Source organism: Odocoileus virginianus, chromosome 13 (assembly GCF_023699985.2).
Source record: "Odocoileus virginianus isolate 20LAN1187 ecotype Illinois chromosome 13, Ovbor_1.2, whole genome shotgun sequence".
Lineage (NCBI taxonomy): Eukaryota > Metazoa > Chordata > Mammalia > Artiodactyla > Cervidae > Odocoileus > Odocoileus virginianus.
This window is the reverse complement of record NC_069686.1, coordinates 61,650,347-61,675,861: the sequence shown is the minus strand read 5'-3', so window position 1 is coordinate 61,675,861 and position 25,515 is coordinate 61,650,347. Positions and strand designations below refer to the sequence as shown.

Here is a 25,515-nt window from a genome sequence, read left to right as displayed (position 1 = left end):
ATACATTGTACACACAGGGAAATACAGCCAATATTTTATAATAACTATAAATAGAATATAATCTTTAAAAATTGTGAATCAAAAATAAATAAATAAAAAATAAAAATTGTGAATCACTATATTGTATATCTGTAACTTTTATAATATTTTATACCAACTACACTTCAGCTTAAGAAAAGAAAACAGAACTTAACAGGGATGGGGGAGAAAGAAAGGAGAGTTAAAGCTTACTGGCTCTGGAATTTCTGCTTGGGGAGATGAAAGAGCTTTGAAAACTGACAGTGGTGATGGCGGCACAACACTATGAATGTAACTAATGCCCCTGGATTGTGCCCTTAAAATGGTTAAAGTAGAGAATTTTCTGTTATATATATGTATTTTTTCCTTTACTTTTATTAGTTGGAGGCTAATTACTTTACAATATTGTAGTGGTTTTTGCCATACATTGACATGATTCAGCCCTGGATTTACATGTGTTCCCCATCCCGATCCCCCCTCTCGCCTCCCTCCCCATCCCATCCCTCTGGGTCTTCCCAGTGCACCAGCCCCGATCACGTGTCTCATGCATCCAACCTGGGCTGGCGATCTGTTTCACCCTTGACAATATACATGTCTCAATGCTTTTTTGTATGCTATATTATTGCTTTTTTAATTGTAGTAAAATATATGTGTATTTTATATATTTTATATAATATATGGATTATATATATTTTACTACAATTAAAAAAACAATAATACAGCATACAAAAAAGCCATGGAATTGTACATTTTTAAATGGGTGAATAGTATGGTTAAAAAAAAAAAGAGGACTATCTAAATGTGAGCCAAAATAAAGTTTATTATTTTATTATTATTTTTTTGGCCACACCACGTAGCTTGCAAGATCTTAGTTCCCTGACAAGGGATAAACCCACGCCCTCAGCATTAAAAGCACAAAGTTTTAACCCACTGGACAGCCAAGGAATTCCCAACAATTTGTTATTTTTTAAAAGTTGCTAAAAGTTCAAAAGATGGACCATTCCAAGAGTTGGCAAGGATGTGGCAGAACTTGGGTTCTCATATGCTGCTGGTGGGAATACAGAATAGTGTAATCCTCTTTGTTAAACAGTTTTACTGTTTCTTAAAAAGTCAACCTCATGACCTAGACTAAGATCCAACACCTACTTTCTGAGCCAGATGTCCCACCCATCAAAGATTTACCCGGCAAAAGAGAAAACGTACATCCGTAAGAGGACTTGTACAAAATGTTCACAGTGGCCTTATGTGTGATAGCCAGAAACTGGAAACAACACAAATGTCCACCAGCAGACATCTGGATAAAGAAATTAGGGTATATCCATCTGATGGAGTACCACTCAGCAGTAAAAGGTGGGACCACCACCTAAGAAACATGGATGAATCCCAAAGTAACTGCACTAAGTGAAAGAGAGAGACAAAAAAAAAAAAAAAAAAAAACACCACACCCTGTATGGGTCCATTTAAATCGAGAAAGGCAAACAGGTCTATAATGATTGAACGCACATCAGTGGTTGCCTGGGCAAGCGAGGGGGTGGGAGGGACGGATTATAAGGGGCAGGAGGAAATGTCTGGGGATGATGGATATGATCACTATCTTGGTTGTGGTTTGCAGACATAAGTCAAAACTTATCAAACTTTACATTAAAAGAAAACGCCACTGAGATGTAGCTTTCCTTCCAACTATCAGACTGGCAAAGATCAAAAGGTTTGATTAGAACATTCTGTTGGCGTGGATGTGGGCACTCTTGCTGGTTGCTGGTGAGTGTATAAACTTCCATGGAAAATGATCTGGCAATATCTATCCAAGCTACAAAAACTCCCACCTCTATGTCCAGATATTCATTTCCAGGAAATCATCTACAAAGATACACTCATGTATGCGAAATGACGTATTCCAAGGTTATTCAGAGTGACACTGTTTACAGTGGCAAGTATCCATCATTAGGAACTAGATAAAAGGAAAATGCACACAGAATGGCACCGCTCTAACCTAAGGAATGAGGAAACTCTCCACGTGCTTACATGAGGTGGTGAGCGAAAAAGGCAGGTTACAATACAGATGTATCCTAAGCTTCCACTTGGTTATAAAAAGGGATGAAACACTATCTAGTCATTTTCATGTGACTCGCATGAAACATTTTTTGGAAGGATACACACCAAACCCAGCATCACTGGTTGGCTCTGGGAGAACTACGTGGGCGGTGGAGCTACAGAAGAGCTGGGAAGACTTTATGCACATGTACAGATAACTCTCTGTGCTTTTTTGAGACGATTAGCCACCTGAATGCATGACCATTCAATAAACAGACAAGCATAAATAAAAATTAAAGGTTAGCGGAAAATGAGTAAGGTTGATCTATCACAGACAGATGTGGGAAGAACACCAAGGCATATTGTTAAAGTAAGCACCCACCAAGAAAGCAAGGGGCTGAACACTATCAGGAGTATGATCCCATTTGTATAAAGATAAATGATAATGACAAAAAACACTGGTCTATGTCATTGGAAAACTGGAAACACACGTATACCCATTATCAGTGATTATCTCTAGGGAATAGGATTTGGGGGGAACCTACTCTCTCCACAGTCGACATTTCTGAATCTTTAACCTTGTTCTGTTTGCACTTAGGTGTGTATCAGAAAAAAAAACTGACAATTTTTTACCAGTATAATGTTTGAATCAGAATAACAAATTTATCTTTTATTTTTATTAGTATCAAAAAAATAAACAAGAAAAAAACCTTTCTAGGCACTTACATTTTTTAACTACTTACCTGAAAACACGATAAAAGAGTTTAATATAATATGACCTCACCTCTGATCAGAAATTCTACCTTTAGAAGTTCATCCAAAGGATGTCATCAGTTACAGCCAAAGAATTACATCTGTGGAAAAACATACCCCCGAACGTAGCACTGAGTGAAAACCTAGATTATAGAACAGCATGTGTGATGTGATGAAATGTTAGTAAACACAGGGAGAAACATCTAGAAGAACATTCACCAAGGTGCTGCGGATCCCACACAGAACATGGGAAACAGAAACCCAAGGTCACAGTGGCTTCAACTTTCTTCCTTTTAAGCCTTTCTTCACAATCAGTTTACAGGTGACCTATTTTTGTTCCGTTTTCTTAAAAAGGAAAGTTAGGTAGACTAAGAAACTTAGAGCCTTGATATATATAAAGTTGTTTTTAGAAGACTTGCTTATGAGAGTAAAAAAAAAAAGTAACTATGTCCAAATGAGGGGGATCAGGACTTGCCTGGTGGTCCAGTGGCTAAGAATCTGCCCTGCAAATTCAGGCTTGATTCCTGGTCTGGGAACTAAGATTCCACATGCCGAGCAACAACGAGCCACTGCCACAACTAGGGAGCCGGCCCACCACGAGGGAAGATCCCACATTAGGCAACTAAGATCCAACGCAGTCAAATAAACATTAAGAAGAAAAAGAGAGAGGGGGATCAGCCACGAACAGTTTGCCAGAGCCTACAACAAATGCTTAGAAAAGATACCAAGTAAAAATTACAGGATGCAAAACTATAAATCATACAGTAGTAGCAAACTCTATACATACTGAGGAGAGCCAAGATAGGAACTGAAAAATGAAGACGAGGATTAAGCAGACCAAAAAACAAAATAAAAATCTTAATGCACCCAAAACAAATCTCTTGTTTAAATACAGTGGCCACCAAGACCCCTGGGTTGGGCTGAAATGAGGAGAAGACAACTTTAGGCTAGGGAGCCTCACGGCAGCCGTCCTGGCTGGCAGAGTACCCTGAGGGGTCAGAGAGGGCTGCCCTATGGGAACCATGTGATCAGTGGCTTCAGAGCCACGTGCCTGTTCTCTGACAAGCAGCCTTGAACAGGTCCACCAGCTGAAGAGTATGGCCACTGACCTGCCTTGTGAAAGGATCTGGTCAAGAGCCCATTATAGAAAGACCTCTCCGGAGCGCAGGACAGACATGGCACTGCATCATCACCCTCAGGTGGCCAGTCCCAGGTAAGGTCCAGAAGGCGCCTATAGGTCTGAGACAGGACACAGTCAGGCACCTCTCAGAAACTCCCTCTGCTAATGAACTGATTCCTTCCCAGGTCAGAGACGAGGGCACAAAAGTGTCCAGGTGCCGGTAAGACAGGCTCTGTCAAGATGTCTTTTAGCAGAAACTGTGCTGGGGACTCTGGTTTAAGCCGGTAGCAGTGCAAATGAGAGTTAGGATTTGGGTTGACTGGAGTTTAAATGAGTCGCTAGCAGGATGTAGCTGCCAAATATACAGTGCGCACCTGGGCTACCTTCTTCATAATAATCAAGATTTCACAGCCAAGACATGGAAGCAAACTAAATGTCCACCAACTAAATGTATAAAGAAGATGTGGTATCTATGTACAATGGAATAGTACTCAGCCATGAAAAAGAATGAAATAATGCCATTTGTAGGAACAAGCATAGACCTTGAAACTATCATACTGAGTGAATTAAGTCAGAGATATGTGAAATCTTATATGTGGAATCTTAATACAAATGGACTTATAAAACAGAAATAGGCTCACAGACACAGAAAATAAACTTATAGTTACCAAAGGGGAAAGGGGGGGAGGGATAAATTAAGAGTTTTGGATGAACAGATACACACTACTATACATAATATGAACAACAAGGACCTACTGTACAGTACAAGGAACTATACTCATATCTTGTAATAACCTACAGTGGAAAAGATTCTGAAAACGCATATGTGTGTGTGTATATATATATATATAAAACTGAGTCACTTTGCTGAACACTTGAAACTAAGAGAAGATTGCAAACCAACTATAGGTTAGTGTTTAGGTTAGTGTTAGGTGCTCAGTCATGTCTGACTCTTTGCAACCCCACAGACTGAAGCCTTCCAGGCTCCTCTGTCCATGGAATTCTCCAGGCAAGAATACCAGAGTGGGTAGCCATTTCCTTCTCCAGGGGATCCTCCCAACACACGGACTGAACTCAGGTCTCCTGCACTGCAAGCGGCTTCTTTACCGACTGAGCCACCAGGGAAACCAACTATATTTCAATTTTTAAAAAAAGATTTCATGCTATGTACCAGGGACTTGACACATACAGTCTTTCATCCCCACTGAAGCCCCACAAGACAAGTCCACAGGTATCCCCACTTTACAGATGAGAAAACGGAGGCACAGAGCTGGAATGATCAGTCTGTCTCCAGTGCCTGATCCAAAGCCCCTACTCCACAGAACCTTCCGAACTAAGGGCTCATGTGCCTGTTCCCTCCCAATGACAGCACCATGGCTGGAGCAGCAAGCTCCCACCTGGGCAGTCCGCCTCTGGAGTGAAGGCCAGGGCACAAAACAGATGCCAAGCTGGGTTTCATGGAATGCAGAGGACCCAGACTTGCCCCCCAAATGGGAGTATTTTGGGGGGAAAACTAGCCTGGTGAAGATGCTCACTTCCCTTAGGGAGTTAGGCTCTGCAGAAGGGATCACCTCTTAATGAGGGAGACGCAGGAGGCAGGTCAGGACTGATGACAGGACCATACATGCATTCCCACCATCAGGGCTGTCAGGGACGGGTCTTCCAGGCAGTGGTGTCTCTGCAGAGACAGAAGATACAGCAGAGCCCCACATGAATGGGAAACTGACCCTGACTGATGTAGATCTGGGACCTCAGGCCAATCCAGTAAAGCCAGAAAACTTCGATAGGATCTGTAAAATGCATACAATTCCTACTGCATGGGTTTGTTATCCTAGCATGACGCATGGTGATGGTGCTAAAACAGTGCAGTTTCTAAAGCCCTGCCACCTGAGACGATCATGGTAATGAGAGACAAAGCATCTCCTATGGGAATGCCAAGGCCAAAGGCTGCTTCGTTATTCAAGCAAATCAGTGCTGTAACCATCCATGAGTCTAAAAACCCCCAAATAACCCTCTCTCATTGCTAAAATAAACTGCAACCCCAGGCCCTGAATGCCATGACTTAAAGGTTGCCTGAAATGATCTATTCTAACCACCTCATTTGATGGACAAAGAATAAACTAGGAGAATCTCAGAGAGGGACAATGGCTTGCCCGAAGTCTCATAGTAAATTCCAGGCAAAGCCAGACTAGAACCCTGGTTACTGCACTGTATTTCCAATGTTTTATCCATTGAAACATCCTGCGTCCCACCTAAAAACTCTTCAAAGTAGTTATAAAAACACTGACCACAGAGATTATGTGTGGGGCACAAATGAACTATAACACATACTTGGATTATTTAAAATACAACTCTGCTATGTTACAAACCAATCACTATATAAACCTGTGCTCTTGCTCTCGAAGGAAGCCAATCCCAAAGGAAGCCAATCCCAAAGGAAGCCAATCCCAAAGGAAGCCAATGTGGAGACTGCTTGGTTGACTCACATTTCTTTACAGAGTTGTCAAAGTAAACTGAACAAATGTCCATGGAAAAATTTCTCCCCTAGAGAAATTTCCTATAATTCATTGATGAACTATTCAGTTCAGTTCAGCATGGACTGCAGCAAGCCAGGCTTCCCTGTCCATCACCAACTCCTGGAGCTTACTCAAACTCATGTTCATCGAGTCGGTGATGCTGTCCAACCATCTCAACCTCTGTCATACCCTTCTCCTGGCCTTCAATCTTTCCCAGGATCAGCGTCTTTTCCAATGAATCAGTTACTTGCATCAGGCGGCCAAAGTATTGGAGTTTCAGCTTCAACATCAGTCCTTCCAATGAATATTCAGGACTGATTTCCTTTAGGATGGACTGGTTGGATCTCCTTGCAGTCCAAGGACTCTCAAGAGTCTTCTCCAACACCACAGTTCAAAAGCATCAATTCTTAGGCACTCAGCTTTCTTTACAGTCCAACTCTCACATCCATACATGACTACTGGAAAAACAATAGCCTTGACTACACGGACCTTTGTTGACAAAGTAATGTGTTTGCTTTTTAATATGCTGTCTAGGTTGGTCATAACTTTCCTTCCAAGGAGTAAGCGTCTTTCAATTTCATGGCTGTAGTCACCACCTGCAGTGATTTTGGAGCCCAGAAAAATAAAGTCAGCCACCGTTTCTACTGTTTCCCTATCTATTTGCCATGAAGTGATGGGACCGGATGCCATGATCTTAGTTTTCTGAATATTGAGTTTTAAGCCAGCTTTATCAGCCTCCTCTTTCACTTTCATCAAGAGGCTCCTTCACTTTCTGCCCTAAGTGTGGAGTCATCTGCATATCTGAGATTATTAATATTTCTCCTGGAAATCTTGATTCCAGCTTGTGCTCCAGCTCTTTGCAACCCCATGGTCTATACAACCTATGGAATTCTCTAGGCAAGAATACTGGAATAGGTAGCCTTTCCCTTCCCCAGGGGATCTTCCCAACCCAGGGATCCAACCCAGGTTTCCTGCATTGCAGGAAGATTCTTTACCAGCTGAGCAACAAGGGAAGCCCGATCAACTATTAAGCACAAATAAAAACACAATAGCAAGACAGTATTGATGAGTGTTATAAGCAAGGGAAACCCCAGGGACAAGTGGAAGCCTAGGTCTAAGAATGATTTCAAGAAGGTGACCCCTGAGTTACTGGCTTCATGGATAGGAGATGAAGGATATGCCAAGAACCAACAGCAAAGGACTTTAAAATTCCTATAGTCAATGGATGGATGGATAGATGAATAGAGGGTGGATGAATGGATGGATAGATGAATAGAGGGTGGATGAATGGATAGAAGATGAATGAATGATAGAGAGATAGAAGATGGGTGGATCAATAGATAAATGGATGTATCATTAATGGAAGGATGGATAACAGATGAATGGATGGATGACTGATAATAGATGGATGGGAGGTAGATGAATGATGATGGATAATGGATAGATGGAAGATGATGGATGGATGAGTGGAAAAATGAATAATGGAAGGATGGATGGATGGATGGATGGATGGATGGGTAGATGAATGGATGATGGGATGCATGACAACTAATTAAATCACTGAAAGTGTTCCGAAGTATCATGGTTGAGAACACTCTGAGAACCAGGTTCATCTTCTCATTCCTTTCAACTCACCATCCCCTACACAGACCTGAGGTAGAGTTGTCTTCCAGCAGCAGGTCAGGAATAGGTGAACACCACATTCCTTGCCTACAAATGGGCAAGGGTTGACAAGGTGCGAAGAGGCATGTGCATATTTGCTGGGAATCCTCTCTTGTCCACAGTTGGGCCTGGCCTGCACGCATGTATGAGTGCACAATTGCTCAGCTGTATCCAACTCTTTGCGGCCCCAGGGACTGTTGCCCTCCAGGCTCCTCTGTCCACGGGATTCTCCAAGCAAGAACACTGGGGTGGGTTACCGTTTCCTCCTCCAGGGGGTACCAGCAGAAAAAAACTTGAGAAATGAAGTTGGATTATCGTTACCATCTTTCTAAATTCCATATATATGTGTTAGTATACTGTAATGGTCTTTATCTTTCTGGCTTACTTCGCTCTGTATAATGGGCTCCAGTTTCATCCATCTCATTAGAACTGATTCAAATGAATTCTTTTTAATGGCTGAGAATATTCCATGGTGTATATGTACCACAGCTTCCTCATCCATTCGTCTGCTGATGGGCATCTAGGTTGCTTCCATGTCCTGGCTATTATAAACAGTGCTGCAATGAACATTGGGGTGCATGTGTCTCTTTCAGATCTGGTTTCCTCGGTGTGTATGCCTAGAAGTGGGATTGCTGGGTCATATGGCCCACCATTACAGCATACTAACACACATATACGGGATTTAGAAAGATGGTAACGATAACCCTATATGCAAAACAGAAAAAGAGACACAGATGTACAGAACAGACTTGTGGACTCTGTGGGAGAAGGTGAGGGTGGGATGTTTCGAGACAACAGCATCGAAACATGTATATTATCTAGGGTGAAACAGATCACCAGCCCAGGTTGGATGCATGAGACAAGTGCTCGGGCCTGGTGCACTGGGAAGACCCAGAGGGATCGGGTGGAGAGGGAGGTGGGAGGGGGGACCGGGATGGGGAATACATGTAAATCCATGGCTAATTCATTTCAATGTATGACAAAAACCACTGCAATGTTGTAAAGTAATTAGCCTCCAACTAATAAAAATAAATGGAAAAAAAAAAAAAAAGAAAGAAATGAAGTTGGCCCAAATCCAAATGGAGGAAAATGATAAGGCAAAGGTAATGATCCCTTTGCTCCACATCAGATCCCAAATGTTCCAGTTCCAAAAAGAACCTGAGTCCCCACCTTTATATTTCATGTCCTGAATAAAGATAAGCCACGGGTGACACTAAGTTGGTGAAGTCATCCTCGGAAGCACAGAGCATCCCCGACTCCCACAAAGGGCCCCTCTGCATCCTGTTGAACCGGCTCCTTACACTTCATCCTCCAAGTAACACTGACACCCTAGAGGTTCCAGAAATGCCTCTCTCCACTCTCCATTTGCTTCCATTTCTCTTCCGGGATGGCCCTTCCTTCTCCTGCCCCTCGATGGGTAATGCCCTTATCCTGGAGACCCAGCTCTGGGCCTCTCTTGGAGGAAGCCTTCCCAGACTTACTCAGGCACAACTGCTGGATTAAATAAATAAGCCATCACCAAAGGTCCCCACCCCTGGCTTTTTGTTATTCGGACCCAGGACACTACAATCCCTGCCTGGCCAGAAAGAACCTGGTACAAAATTCACTAAGTAGGAAATTTAGCCTGGGGCCAGAAAAGCAGATAGGTTCTCTCTGATGACTGTCTGGGGCACTATCTGCTCCTGACCAACATTCCTAGGTACCGGCCCCTTTGGAGGTCACACCAGCTAATCCCTGGCTTTCCTAAAGCAGCCTCCCGGCGAGGCATGGAGAACACAGGAGGAAGATGCACGAGGGAGAAATCTGCTGGGATTTCGGGGGCAGCCAGCTTCTAACCAAGTTAGCAAGGTGTGAGCCTGCGGCAGTGAGCTTGATCCATGCCAGGCCTGTAACAGATGTTCCAGTAAGTGCTAGCTGATTGACTGATGGATTGCACAAGGAATTCCTCTTGATGGCAACTGCCACTCTGCTTCAAATTCAGGTCACAGAAAAGAAGGTTGACGATTTCCAGCCTGGTGAGAGTGTGAGGTGTGAATAAGCACCTCTGCCTGCTCCAAAGCCCTGGCCCCAGAGTCGTGCTGTGTCAGCCAGGGAGGGAAGCCCCACGCAGGCCTCACTGATGACCTCCACTCAGGGTCACAGGCCTTGCTGGACCCCCACCCAGGGTCACAGGCCTTGCTGGTGACCCCCACTGAGGGTCACAGGCCTTGCTGATGACCTCCACCAAGGATCGCTCACTTGCAGCACTGGTACATTTGGGCTGGCTCATCCTCTGTCACGGGGGCTGCCCTGTGCACTGCTGCCCACTAAGCAGCATCCCTGGCCTCTACCCACTAGATGTCAGGAGCAACACCTCCCACCACCACTGCTGTTCTTCACTCACCAAGTCATGTCCAACTATTTGCAACCCCATGGGCTGCAGCATGCCAGGCTTCCGTGTCCTTCACCATCTCCTAGAGTTTGCCCAAGTTAAAGTTCACTGAGTCAGTGACGCCATCCAACCCTCTCATCCTCTGTCACCCTCTTCTCCTTCTGCCTTCAATCTTTCCCAAGATCAGGGTCTTTTCACATCAGATACATCAGATGGCGAAAGTATTGGAGCTTCAGCCTCAGCATCAGTCCTTCCAGTGAGTATTCAGGGTTGATTTCCTTTAGGACTGCTGGTTTGATCTCCTTACTTTCCAAGGGACTCTCAAGAGTCTTCTCCGGGAACACAGCTAGAAAGCATCAATTCTTTGGTGCTCTGACTTCTTCACGGTCCAACTCTCACATCTGTACATGACTACTAGAAAGACCACAGCCTTGACAATACGGACCTTTGTTTGCAAAGTGATGTCTTTGCTTTTTAATACACTGTCTAGGTTTGTAACTGCCCACCCCACCTTTATGGCAATCAAAAATTTCTCCAGACACTGACAAATGTCCCCTGGGGAACAAACAGCCCTGGTTGAGAGTAAGTGCTGTAGCCTTTGCACCAGGCAGACCAGGGCAGCGCTCAGAAGACAGCTTCAGGATAGGGTCCTGGTTTGGGCATCAGTAAATCTGCCTCCCACCTCCCAGGTAAGCATGGAGATCATCCAACGTCTCTGAGACTCAGGTTAACCATCTGCAAAATGAGGCTGTATTTTGCAAGTCACTGGGCTAGCAGAAGGCACTCAATTAGGTGCTTTACATTGATTTGTACATGGCTGTTCTGAAAATCTCAAGCTAACATCACTCATCTCTCCCCAAAAGCTAGAAAAATATTACTGGAAACTTACTAAGGCCTACTGAAGACCTCAAGAACAGCAGTCCAAATACTTTCGCCAAGTCATTCCACTTTTAAGAATCTATTCTAGAGAAATGATTAGAATTTCAGGTAAACATTTACACACAAAGATATCTATTCCAGTGTTATCTACAACAGCAAAAACTACTGACAGGAAAAAAAAAAACCCTAAATGCCCAACAATATAATAAAGAGAGTAAAATAAAATATGCTTATGGATGGACTTCCCTGGAGTAGTTAGGACTTCAAGCTTCCACTGCAGGTGGCATACGTTCAATCCCTGGTTGGGGAATTAAGATCCCACATGCCACACAGCATAGTCAAATTTTAAAAAAGCATATATAATATATATATATATATATGCTTGAAAAGATAAAGGAACATTAGATAGCCAATAAAAAAATCACATGAAGAATATGCATTAATAATGTGGACTGTCCATGAGATAATGTTATAGTGAAGTTACTATTACAATTAAGTTATGATTTAACTTCAATTTTGTAAGAAAACATAGAGCCAAAAAATTATTCCTTAGAAACAAAGTAGAGACTGGAAGGAAACTTGACAAAATCTTCCTCTCTGTGCTGTTTCCTATTTCATAAGTTTTCTATAAAGAAAAAAAAGCAAAAAAAAAAAAAAAAAATACGTCTTAGTTTTAAGATCTTGTGGGGAAAACATTTTGTTGTTGTTAACATTTTCACATCAGAAGGGAAGGCTCTGCTCGAATGCCCAGGTGCTAAACCAAAGTATAGACCTGAACAGGGCCTGAGCCAAGCGAAGAGCTGGATGTTCAAACCTAAATGAAACAGAACTGAAACCTACGGAGACAGAAGCAGGAGAAAGAGGCTGTGGGCGGGCCTGGGCTCGGGGAGAGGGGAGGTGCCCACAGGGCGAGCTGCGCTGGACAGGAGAGTGGGAGGGGCCAGGTCCGGCCCAAGGGCTGCGCGGCTGCCGTTGCCTGGCTGGGCAGGTGGCAGGGCAGCTGCAGAGGGACACACGGTGCTCTGGGAAGCAGGCTGGGGGATGCCCAGGGTGGGCAGGGGTCTGGGGGCTTGGCTTCTCACTGCTGACATCACTGCAAGCAAGGGCAGGATGGGGGCTAGGAGGTCTGTGGGTCAGGCCTAGTCCAACAAACCAACTTCCAGGCAAGATTCCAAGGGGCCATCAGCCTGATGCTACCTCCATCCTTCTTGCCCACCACCAACCACCACTCAAGAAGGCCCTTGGAGAAGGGAAGAGGCATGTCAATGAAGGAGCAGCACTCTAGTGTGGGACCTCAGCTGCTCTTGGTAAAACACTATCTTGGTAAAACACTGGAGTTGGGCATTAGTGGTCTGGGGGTCCTGGGACTGTGGGCCGGATCTGGAGAGGAATGTAGCACCCAGGTGTCAGCACCAGGGACACAGAGATGCCACCAGCCCTCATCCCACTTCCCTCGAGGCTCCCGGTGCCAGGGGCATAGCTGGGCAGTGTGCCCTCAATCTGCCCTGGGAGGTCTAGACCAGCCCATCTCCCTCATGGCAGGCCCCCTGCAACAGCCCATCCTCCCCATGGCAGGCTCTCTGCAGCTCCAGGCCTGAGGCCACCATGGCTGGGAGGCCATGATATCCTATACCAGCTCCTCTCACTCAGTCTGTATATCCTTCCTCCCTTTCTCAGGGAACCATAAAGACACCCAGAGGTAAGTCGAACCTCAGTCTGGGTCACTCTTACCATAGACCTGCTCAAACTCTGCAGTGCTGAACTAGACCCCAAAAGGGTCTGAGTTCTGGCAGCTGAAGCAAGGCGCCAGCCACCACGATGCACAGGTATAGTTTCTTATACAGGAACAAACAAAGGAGCCATCCAAAGGACCCCAGGTCAGGAACCCATGGCACAGAAACCAAGGTGCTGGTTTAGTAAGCTCGCTGCTCTCTGCTTTCTCCAGGTACCCTTCTCAGCAAACCGTGGGATTGTCGGAGCTGCCTGACAGATAGACAGCCCATTCCTCTATGATGTTCTGGAGCAGAAGCAGCTCAATTCTCAGCTAGTTTATTTGCCCCAACCTCCAGTCCACCAAATAGCTGGGAAGTCTAAACGCTGGGTTATCCATCCAGCCTTACAGAAGGAAATGCTCTCCCTTTATTAAATGCAAAAACCAGTGAGGTGAAGAGCGTCACAGGAAAAAATCATTAAATCCCCATCACCTTGCCCCTAAAATCCTAAAAATCCCTAAAAATGGAGTGGGTTGCCATTCCCTTCTCCATGGGATCTTCCCAACTCAGGGATTGAACCTGGATCTCCTGCACTGCAGGCAGATTCTTTACCATCTGAGCCACTAGGAAAAGGTTGAGGGGCCTGAGAATCTGCATATTTAACCAGCTTTCCACCTGAATCCCTAGCAGGAAAGAAGCCCCCTGGAGGTTTTCTTTTCAGATTTGCCTCTTCAACTCATTTCCAGTTCTGACTTCTTTCTTCTATGCTAGTTCTTTTTGTTTAAGTGCATCTTAGAAGAAAAAAATCTAATTCATAAAGGGATCTGGTAGTTAAAAGATTTCTGGATGTGTGTGTACGTGTGTATATATATATACACACACATACTTAACCTAGGAGAAGGAAATGGCAACCCACTCCAGTATTCTTGCCTGGAGAATCCCATGGACAGAGGAGCCTGGCGAGCTATAGTCCATGGGGTCGCAAGTCAGACAAGACTTGACTCTACCACCATACTTAACCTGAAGAGTGGATACATAATGGATACTACATTCATGCATGTAAGTAACATAAAGACATGAGAGTACTACATCTTAGAAAGATGAAGACATCGAATCACACTCAAACCCTGCCACCCTGCTTCATCCTGCCGCCAGCACACCTGACAACTCCTGGCTAAGTGACTGCCGAGTCAGATTCCTTCTCTCCCCGCACAAATGAGGCACATTCAGCCGGCAACCATCAATGACGTCCCCTCACCTTGATCTCTGCAGAGAGCGAGAGTCAGCCCTAAATACTCTGCCGCTGCCTGGACACACAATGCATCACCCCTGCACAACGCTCTGCTGTCTGCAGAAACGGTTGAGTGATGTCCTTTCAACCCATCATCTGATCACGATGACCTCAATTTTTGGAGAAGGCAAGTCAAAACTTGACACTTATCTTCAGAGATCCAAGACATATTTATGTGTCAGCCCACCCTTCAACTTGGCTGTAGCCTTCAGGAAAGTCTGAAAAGGCCATTGCAGGCCAAGTGCTTCCCCCGCCCCCACCGATGTCCCCACGTCCACCCCACGCCCACTCAACCAGTGACCACATCCCAGAGGAGCTCTGAGCACTACAGCTGACTAGGTAGTGACAGGCGGGGAGGGAGGCGGGGGAAGGAGGGTTCTTCCTTGAGAGGAGCCTCACTACGCAAAAGCAGAGGCAAAGACCAAGACCCCACACTCTGTCCAGACCTTGGTCCCCCTCCCACCAGCCCTGCCTGAGGTCTGATTCTTAATGATGGCTGCGAGAGGCAGGGTGTGCTGAGTACCAGGACACTGTGGCTAGAGGATCTGAGAGACCACGCCTGCCATTCCCGCCCCTTCCACAGAGAAGCCAAGCGACTTGCACTGGGTCACCCAGCTCCTAAGCGACCAGTCTCACACTCTTGGAAGGTAACCCAAGAGTTCGGGCTCATTACTCATCACAGGGCACTTATCCACCACTTTTACTCTCCAACTTTTTCCAGAAGAAAACATCCTGCAAAGATGATACACATAGTAGTCTTTCTAGCATTTTTTTTTTCTGGTGGGGCAGTCCTCTGCCCAACTTTCTACATCACTGCCACCTTCATGGGCAGCTATTAAGATGGTCTTAAGATGGTCTCGACAAACCAGCGACAAACATAGGGGTGGAGGCATCAGAGCCCTTTTACTCGTCACCCGGCTTAGACAGACTCATCCTTCAAGACTAGTTCAAAAGCAAAGCCCAGCTAGGTTCCCAAAGTAGAGCCTGTACAGTCCCAGGAGACATATTACAGTGATGGTCACTTTGGATTTATCCATGCATTTATCTCCTCCCCCGGAAGGCACTTGTTAAGACTTCTATCCCCTGCTTCTTAAACCTCTGCCTGGTGAACTATAGATCCTCCTAGAAAGAATCAACACATTAAGAGCTATTTTCTGGCCATCAAGGCCTGCCTATGCCGCAAATACTTGCATACTAATCTCCCCTTCACAGGTTGAAAAATATGGACTTCTTTTTTTTAACTCCCAACATAATGAATGAGTTTAAATATTAGAAGTTGAAATTATTAAGTAAATCATTTCACCTGCAAAGCTTCTATTTGCATAACATTAATTCATGGTGGCAGCTAAAACAAATTCATCACATTCTGTATATTAGAAGCTGATTTATGTAGGAACTGAAAAAAATCATGAGCTCAAAATTATATTGACATGATGTACGGACTCAATGGAGAAAGATTTTTCTCTTTCCTTCTTTCCTTTTGATTTTTTTTTTTTTTTTTTTACATCATCTGAACAACTGAATTATGGTGAGAAGGAAAAGGATTTGAGGAGAGGAAGGAGGCGAAGGGCTGGCATCTCAGAAAATGAATAATGCTCCCGCCTCACGTGTGTGGCAGGTTCCCGGTGCGGGTATACACACACACTCGGGTTATTAATGTCAAGTATGCCAAAGATACGCTGGGAAATCATTACCATTCATCGCCACTAACCGCCATTAAATTTCAATCAATTCAACTTAGCACAAGTGTACTTGAGCGGCCCTTACAGTCCCTTATAAATGTGGCTCAAAAGTCGGGCTGACTTATTGCATTGTCCACAACACAAAGGAGCATTGCTAAGCGTCTGCTTGCACCCGGGACCGCCGCTCCTTTAACATCCTCAGCATTCAAAGATCCTTCTTTTTCTGAGCGCTGAGAGGTCTTCAATCCCTACAGATAAAGAAGAACTGGGGGGGACGGGGGATACTATTTTGAGTGACCACCATTCCTTTCCTGCCTCGGTGGGGGAAGGCTAATTGTCAGGGCAAAAGCAGGCCTTCGTGGCTACCTTCACTCGCACATATGCCTTCTGGAAAAAGTTTTCTGATGCCGCCAAAAGTTTGGTAACGTGGCCCCTCTTCTCCTGGCTTTAGTTAAATGCTCTCAATTCACTCTGCAAACTGTCACGTAAAGTCGAATGAATCCCCTTCTCGGAGAAGTGGGTGGGGAGCCACCGGGACGAGGCGGGGAGGGCCAGCGGCCGTGGGCAGGGAGAAGCGCTGTCCCCAGGTGAGCGCGGGCTCCCGGGTGCGCTCCGGTCTCCCGCCCGGCGCCAAGGGCGCCCGATCTGGATCTGGGCCGCTGGCTTTCTTCCCGAGCCGCCACGAGCAGGGTCCGGCCTGCCGCCACTCGCCAGGGGCGGCCGGTGCGCGGCCAGGACAATGTGGCCATTGTTTGGGCGCCGCAAACCCGGCCGGCGGGCAGGTGGGAGGGACGCGGCGCCGCCGGCGCGCGAGCCGCTCGGGGCGCGGAGGGCTCCCCGGACGCGGCCACCGTCCCGGTGGCCCGGACACGCGGCTTCCCGGAGGCCTCGACACGCGGCTTCCCGGAGGCCTCGCAGCCAGCCCTCCGCGGGGCAGAAAATGGAGGGGGGCGGGGAGACGAAGGAGGGAGCGGAGGGGGAGCGACAGAAAAAGATGCCTAAGGAACGAGGAGAGGGAGGGAAAGAAAAGACAGGAGCGAGGAGAGAAAGAAGACGCAGGGCGGGGAGAGGCGGGACACAGGGCGAGAGCGAAGACGGGGGGGAAGGAAGATGGACAGGCAGGAGACAAAGCGGGCAGAGAAGGGCGAAGCGGGTGCAGGGGAGACAGACAGACAGACGTGCAATCGAATCCGACCCCCGGCTACCCAGGAAGCCTCTACAAAGAGCTAAAGTTCACTGTTTCGTGGAGGGACGCGGCTCCAAAGAACCCAGCCGAGTCAGCACAGCCTAATCACACCAGGGGCTTTGCTTAATTACAGGTCTGAAAGCCCGGGCTGGAGGAAGGGCCCTACTTAACTGTGTCCCGGGGAAGGCCCAGGCCCTCGAGAGGTTTGCCAGGGTGGAGAACACAAATATCCCCATCCCTACCCCGCCCCCGAAGCCCAGGGAGCCCCGATCCCGGAGGAACCCGGATCCCGGAGGTCGAGGCGGAGGTCTGCAGCGGGCCCAGGACCACCAGAAGGATGGAGCGCGGACGGGAGTCCGGGGCCGAGACGGCGCTGGTCAGCGCGGAGGCCCCGCCTCAGCCCGGGGGCAGGGCCACCCCCTCCCCCATCTCCCTCCCTCACTACCTCTCAAGAGGCCAGGGGCCCTCCGCCCAAGGGGGGAAATCAATCCCTTGCTAATGAATAAAAAGTCCCTTTTATTTCACTGCTGTGTTTGGTTCATTAAATTTTCCACAGATTTGCAGAGAAGAAAACATAATCAATAAACCTTGACAAAAAGTGAACGTGTGAAAAAGGCCGGAGAATGGAAAACTGAGATAAAAGTGATATCCGATCACAGATTTCAGGGCCAGATGACGAGCCGGGGCTGCCGCAGAATCTCAATGGACCATCACCCTTTTGCGGCTTTCCTTCCCTTTGCTGAAACTCTTCTTTCAAGACAATAGGAAATGCACTAAAACTTTTTTCTTATGCTAATGCCTGAAACCGGGCACTCACAGTTAAAACACATTGCCCAGCAACCTGTGTTTTGGGGGTTGTTTTTTTTTTTATGACACACAAGCACACACACAAAACCACATGAACTTATTCACTTTAAACCAAAAATCTCAAAAACAGTTTATGTGAACTCTTTGGTCACATCTTACGTGAGTTATTTTCCCTCACACAGTATGATTTTTAAAAAGCTAGAATAAAGGAGAAGAGGGAAATAAGATACTAAACAGGCAGAAAGTCTGCTGTTATCACTAGGGTATTTCCCCAGGGGGTTAAATATAGTTTTGTAGGTTTAGGATATTTTGGTAACCCTCCAAATCTAAAAACAATGATCAAAAAAGACATGGAAAGAGAAAACAATGATCGATGATTTTTTTTTAGCCTTTGGAGTCCACAGCAAACATTCAAACTCATTTTGGAATACGCAGTATTGAATCTGGTGACAAGGATTTATTTAAAACCAACGAAGCTGTTGTTCTTTACCAAAAGACACTGCCAAATGACAAAGCTGTCCCAGGACCCCTTCCCAAACCATCTTTTAAACAAACCTGAGGCCACAATTGAAGAGCAGGCTCCCCTCCTGCCTTCTTTAGAAGCCAGTGAGCCTTGATCACTGAAACCAGGCCTATTCTGGTGGCTGGTACAATCACCTCTGTGGCCTCTCTGAATTTTCTGGAATCTAAGAGTACAGTTTCCCTCTTTGGTATTCTTCACATGTTTCAAGTGTGCACGCCTCTGACACTTACTGAAAAGAAGAAAGCAGAGAGCTGCTACCCCAGGGAGGGGTTCCTTTTCAAAGGGCCCAGGGGGTACAGCTGCAGCCCTCCACGGCTAGCTCCACCTGACCCAAGCACCATCCGTGAGCCCCAGAAAATGGGGCCTGGCACAGGTAGAAGCCCTCTGCATCCTAAAGAAGCAGGACAGGTGGCTCCACCTCCCTGGAGCTGGCCTAGGAGCCAGCATCATGAGATGAAAGGAAATGCAGCTGAACACACGTTCCCCAGGAAAAGGCAGGCAGCACTACCCCTTGAGTCCACAAAGCTATAGGGCTCGCCTTTTGCGCTTCCACAAGTCAGCTGGGTGTGTGGGGGTCACACGGTCTTTCAAAGTGCGCATGAAAACTGCCTGGACCCCGTTAAGAGGGACTTGCTGGCATCTGTAGGGTGAAGGTCCCCCTGCCTTCCTCTGGGTGGTCAAGAGAGGTTCTGCTGAAAGAAGGGTGTTTCTTAGGCAAATATTCAATTCTGGCGGCCTGCCTGCTGAATCGCCAGGTTGGCTAACCCAGCCCTAAGGGCCGCCCTGTGTACAGGGCACTTCTGGGAGTACACAAAGCATGAAGTATTTGTGTATCTTTCAGTCTGCAGTGCAAACAAGCCAGCTACAGCACACAGCCTCCAAGACCCCTGCAGCCAGGCGAGGAGTCATCGACCAGCAGCCCTGTAGCCCCCTCTTCCAACTAGGCAACTCACTGTTCGGCACCCTCCCCACGAGTGAGCTGGAGCATCCCTGAGAACACACACCGGCCCTCCTTTCTAAGGCTGCCCGGCCAGAAGGGCCTCTCTAACCCCACACATCCTTCAAGATGGGCCAAGTCAAAAAGTCCCCTCCAAGGCCAAGGGCAGGGTCCGTGTGAGTTTGGAAGCAGCCTGGGATGCTCTGCCGAAGGAGTCTGATCCCTGTACAAATTCGCCTCCAAACCATTCTCATGGAGAATGAAAAAAAAAAAGAAAACTCTCCCAAACAGTCAGGCCTGCCTTGGTCCTCAGTGAGCCTGGCCATGATTTGGGAGTGCCTTCCTCCTTCCCACTGGCATTCTCAGCCCACTGACTTTGAAAACAGACTGAGCTGACTACAGTCTCACTCAGATGCCAAGCCAAGGGAGAGGCGGGTCACCTATTTCCTGGGTGAGTGGGATCCTCAGCTCCACGGAGCGCTTCCTGCCTCAGCTTAAATCCCCCTACCATCACTAACTAACCTCACAAAATTAGTGTATTTCTCCCAGCAGAGGGGAAGTACAAACCATCCTAAATATCACAAACCAGAACTAATTTTGAAACTCTCAGGCAAGTGACAACTCTCTACGCAGCTGGGTTTGACTGGGACCTTAAATCTGGGGGAGAACCCTCGGCCATCAGGGTCGAAGCAGTAGGTCTGAGAAAACGAAAGCAGGAAAGATGAAGGAAGAAAGAGGCACAAGATGGGAAGAGGTGGGGTCATGAAGGAATGTATCTGCGGTGGTCTGGATGCCTCCAGCCTCCGTACAAAATCAGTGACCCTGGCCAGGCCAGAAGCTGGGGCGAGCCTGAAGGCCACCAGAACTCACAGCAGCCAGGCACAGTTAGGGTGCCCAGCCCGGCCCTGGGGAGATCAGCCCAGGTAGCTACACAATGAGTTTTGTTTTTTCTTTTTCCCGTCAGAGGCAAGTGCAAAGCCGCTCTGAGGCCCCCCCACCTGGGAAGACACCGAGGGAAGAAAACTCCCCGGCCAGGTAAGGAAGTGGGCGGGGAGGGGGCTTCTGGGTCAGGTGGTAGAACAAACAGATCTCGGGAGACTGGTGACCAGCCCGCCTATTCCGTGGCTTCCCATCGCTGTATATTTTGGATTTCAGCGTTTATTTACTTTCCTTTTTGGCACCGAGCCCCCTGAGCACGCCAATACAATATTTGTTTAAACACTATTTTATGCCGCTTGCGAGGGAACCGTTTACTTTCAAATGCTCCAACATCCCCCTGAGCCTCGTCGGCAAACAGCATATGAGCGTTTTACAACTGCTCCCTTTATCTGGAGCTGTCGGGATTAAACCTTCACACGCCCGGCAAGGACGGCGGGGCGGGGGTCCCGGGACTCGGCCGCGGCCACTGGGCTGCAAAGTGCTCCCGGGAGGCCTAGCGCCGCGCGGGATGCCCTGGCAAGAAGGCAGAGCTGCACAGTAAAGACCCCCGCGGCCCAGCACCAGACTCCGGGGACAGGTCGACTCTTTCCCGGCCGGGATCAATTCTGAAAGTCACACCAAAATGACACAAAAGAGCGGGGAGTGGAGGGAGGCACCCTGCGGGAGATCCAAAGCCCGCGCGCGCCCCTGCGACAGGGCACCCGGGGTGAGGCGCTCCGGCTCCAGCTCCAGCTCCTCGCGTGGTGGAAGTCGGGTTTCCTAGGAAGTGACAGCAATTACTGTCGGGCTGAAAAGGCGCCCAGTTGGGTGCACTTCCATCCCTCCACCCCCGACACGGGGGGCGCACTCACACACACACACACGCGCGGGCGCTCCCTTCCCCCTCCCTCGACCAGCGGGCCCCCCTCCCCGGGCCCCGTCCGAGGAAAACGCTCCCCTTTCTAAACCCTTAATAGGATTGGCGCCCAACTCTCTCTGCGCCGCTCCCCATCCATCGCACACAGATCAAGTTGCAGTAGTGGATTTTTCAAATTCCTCAGCAAATATACTTGTTGAGAGATTGCCGGCGGCGCGGGGGTTCGGGGGGTGGGCGATGAGTGGGGGCGGGGAAGAAAGAGCGTGGCGGGGAGGGGGGGAACCGGAGCACAGGGCGAGAGATTACGTGAGGATCCCTCGGGGAAGTCAAGCGGATCTCTGAGCGGAGGGCAAGAGAGGAGGAGGAGGAGAGAAGCAAGGAGGGAGGCGGGAGAGAATGCCTGACCGAGGGGGAGGGGGCGACAGGGCCCGAGGAGGGGAGGAAGGAGCGAGAAAGAAAGAAAGGCAGGGCTTGAGACGGGCAGCGCGGAGAAGTGCAGTTAGAAGTTCTCAGCGGCTGGCTGCAGCCCCTCCACCCCCGGCACACTCCCCGGAGACACTCCCACGACCCACCTCTGGAGCTTGTAGCATCCCAGCCTCCCCGCGCTAACCCCCAACTCCCGAAAAAACAGCCCCGAGCTCGGGGGCGGTAGAGACGGGGTGGAGGCAAGCTCGTTGGCGCTCCCCAAGAAGGCAGGCTCTTTCCCCCAGGTGGGAAGGAGGATGCAAAATCGCCCCCTCGGTCCCGAGTTCCCACCCCTGGACTCCCCTTAGGTCCCAGCCTGGTTTAGCCAGAACCTGGACGCGGGCCGCCGCACTAGCCCCCGGTGCCCGAATCCCTGTGCCATGGCGCGGGTACCCGGCCGAGGGACGCTCCAAGACGGCGCAGCATCCCAGTCGGCCCGAGTTCGGCCGAAGTAGGGGGCACTTCGCGACGAAAAGCAAGCAAAAGAAGGCCAAAGCAACTTTACCGAGGGAGACAAAAGTTTGCCTCTAGCACGCAGGTGGCCTCCGGGGCGCCGGGCGGTGGCTGCGGGCCCCCATCCCAACTTGGTTGGCGCGGCGATCCACCACGGGCTGCCGTGTGCCCGGGCTCACTCCAGCCGGGGCGTTCCGGGCCAGGCAGGGGAGGGGACCGAAAGGAGGACGGGGGCCAGGCAGCCCCTACAGCCGGCGAGCGGGCAGCTCACCGAGGCTCCGGCGCGCAGGGCGGCCCGCGCTCCTTCCTCCGGCTCCTCCCGCTCCTCCTCGTCTTCCTTCGCGTCCGCCGCCGCCGCCGCCGCCTCCCGCTCCTCCTCGAAGACTCATTGATGGGAGTTTGAAAAAAAGTCCGCGGAGCCGTGCTGCCTCGGCTGGCGAGCTCCGGCACTCCCGCGCTCCAGCCCGCCGCGCGCCCGCACTGCGCAGCGCCCCCGCGCGCACGGCCGCGGCACACAGGGCTCCGCGCCCCGGCCCGAGCCGCGCGCCCCCGCCCGGAGGGGATCCCGGGGACCTGGAGGGGCGGGGGGGCCTAGGACCTCCTCCTCCGCGCCCGGGAGAGAAAGCACACCTACGAAGAAAGTTCCAGCAGAGAACGAAAGAGCGCGCCAGTCCCCAACACTTTTTTTTAAGGCGCCGGGGTGGGTGGGGGGTCGCTAACTCAAGTCAGATGAGCTCCGGAGCCGAGGCGCAGGGACGGTTCTGTTTTCAATCTCTGAAATCCCCCGCCCTCCCCACCTCCCTTTTCCCCTCCGCCGGGAGATGCCCGGGTCGGCGTTCCCAGTGCGCCCGCTTCTCCGGGCGCCGGGGCGGAAGCGGGGGACTGCAGGGCGGGCGGGGAGGGAGGCAGGCTCTGGGTCGGGGTGGGGGCTGGTTCTACGCCGACTCTCCGGCAGCCACCAGCGCGCGCAGGTGCCGGGGTCCGGCCTGCGCCCCCCGCCGCGGCGAGCACGAGTCGCCCTCTGGGCGCCTGCTGGTGAGAAGCCTAGCAGCCTTCTAGGTTTGGTGCCTGTGTGTTTGGTAGGAAGGGTTTTTGTTTGTTTTGTTTTGTTTTTAGAGACTCCACTCGAGCTGCCGCAACCAGATGGAAGTAATCAGAACCCAACAACAACAGAGGAAGGAGGAAGAAAAAAGCCTCACTGAACTTTTGGACCAAAGTGTGTATGGGTGTGTGTGTGAAAGAACTTGCTTAAGCAAACTGGGTAACAAGCCTTGGGCCCTCAGGCCTCACCGCAGCCCAGAAAGAGCTGCTTGGCTGGAAGAAGAAGGGGGCAGCTGGCTGAAGTGCCCCCCAACCCATGGCCGGTCTCCATCCTCTCTAAAGCTGAGGGTCCTCCTCCAAAAAGGGGATCATCACCAGCGGAAGTTTCTAAGTTTTCCTCCTAACAGTTGTGGACGACTTACTATGTGCTGGGTGACATGTATTTCTTTTAAATTATATAACCTACAAAACCAGGAAGTAGATTTTCTTCTCCCCCATTTTACGGGTGAGAAGACTGTGGCTTTAAGTGAAGTAGCTTGTCCCAGGTCAGAGCATTGAACTGCCATCCTCCATGAGTTCAGTAGTCTGTACCATTAGTTTAGCCAAGGATGTTGAGAGCACCTCTCTGTCTTCAGCCATTCTTACTACAGTTGCATAGTAACTACAGTTACTACGGTTGTCTAGAATGTATGGGACCAAAGTCTCAGAGACCCAATTCTGCCCTCCTTTCACAAGCCTGTGTTACTGGTGTGACCTCCCTTTGTCAGTAGCTCTCCCCGTGTGCCACTGACCTGACCAGCCCTTCTCTAACTTTATTTTCCACATTTTAACAGAAGAGAGAACATTACGATCCCTGTTCCCTATTACCCACCTTCCTTTTAATTTCCTTATGTTCATTTAGATGACAGGACAATTTCTTCTTGACAGAGGAAAAAATATATGCAGAACAATATCACAACAATTTGATGCTAATTTTGTTTTTCTCAAGTAGGCTCTCCAGATTGAAAGGAAAAAAAAAAAAACCCTTCAGGGTTTTTAAAAACAAAACTTGGAGAAGCCAATGTATTTATCAAAGGAAAGAGAAGTTTGAAAGGGCTTTCTCTTTAAATATGATCAGATTCACCATTCCTCCATGCTATTTGTTTAAATTCCTGCTGAGCTTTCAGACACAGACTCTAAGGAGACAGAAAAAGTAAACTCTCCCTCCCTTCCTTGGCCATATTTTAATGACCCTATTCATATCTGCCCCATGAAATGTGCAGAATCATTTCATGTTACTGGAATATTAGCAGCGTTGGGTGATTACTTCATTACAAGCTTGTCTCTGTTGGTTTCCTTGTGTTGTTCAGTTTGTGAAGAAGTTTAAACAAATCGACATTTTAGGATATTTCCTTTTTCTCTGTTTTTCTTCTCAGTCCCGCTCCACTCCTGCTGGAATGCAGGCACTCTCATAACCTTTTCTGGCTTATTTTGGCAAGGAGGTGGCTGTTGAGATGAAGATGGAATCTTTTCAGTTTGAGGAGAAGGTGTAAACATCACGCCTTGATCTCTAGATGGTCAGAAGTCTGGGTACTGAAAAAAAAAAAAAAGCAATAGAAGATGTGGAGTGGAGGCAAACTGGCAGAACAGAGAAATGAACATTAGACCCAAGGTCGTAGTCCAGGTCTAGTGCTAAATGAATGACCTTGGGTGAGTCCCAGTTTGTTTAGTCCGCTTCTTTCTGTGTGCCGGGTACCATGCCAACTGATGTGACATCACAGTGAGTGGGACGCATGAGATCCTTCTCCTCGCGGAGTTCATTGTTTCATGAATAAACAGGGGACTTCCCTGATGGTCCAGTGGCTAGGACTTGGCACTCCTGATACAGGGAGCTCTGGTTCAATCCCTGGTTAGGGAACTAGCTTTAACATGCCACAATTCAGAGTTCACATGCCACAACTAAAGATCCCACATGCCACAACTAAGACGCAGAACAGTCAAATAAATAAATAATAAATAAACATTTTAAAACACACATAGACAAATATATAATTGCAAACTGGGTAAAGAAGAAATACAAAGGGCACCAGGAGATTACCATAGGTGACCTAACCTAACATGGGAGGCAGCAGTGGGGAGCACGGAGGAAGCTTATCTGAGAAAGTGAGGTTGCACTGTCTGGCAGGAAGAAGGAATGAAGGACTGAAAAATGGCATTAAGGATTAAAGCTCCGCACAGCAAAGGAAACAATCCACAGTGTGAAAAGGTAGTCTAGGGAGTGGGAGAAAATACTT

The 25,515-nt window shown here is 48.6% G+C and overlaps 1 long non-coding RNA gene across 1 annotated transcript; it reads right to left on the bottom strand.

Moving 5' to 3' along the window:
- Positions 1–24,446: 24,446 nt before the first annotated feature.
- On the bottom strand, positions 24,447–24,977 carry LOC110138441 (uncharacterized). Its single transcript, XR_002314200.2, has 2 exons — positions 24,927–24,977; positions 24,447–24,814 (listed from the first exon to the last, which is right to left on the bottom strand). It is a non-coding gene; the product is annotated as an uncharacterized lncRNA (long non-coding RNA).
- Positions 24,978–25,515: the final 538 nt, after the last annotated feature.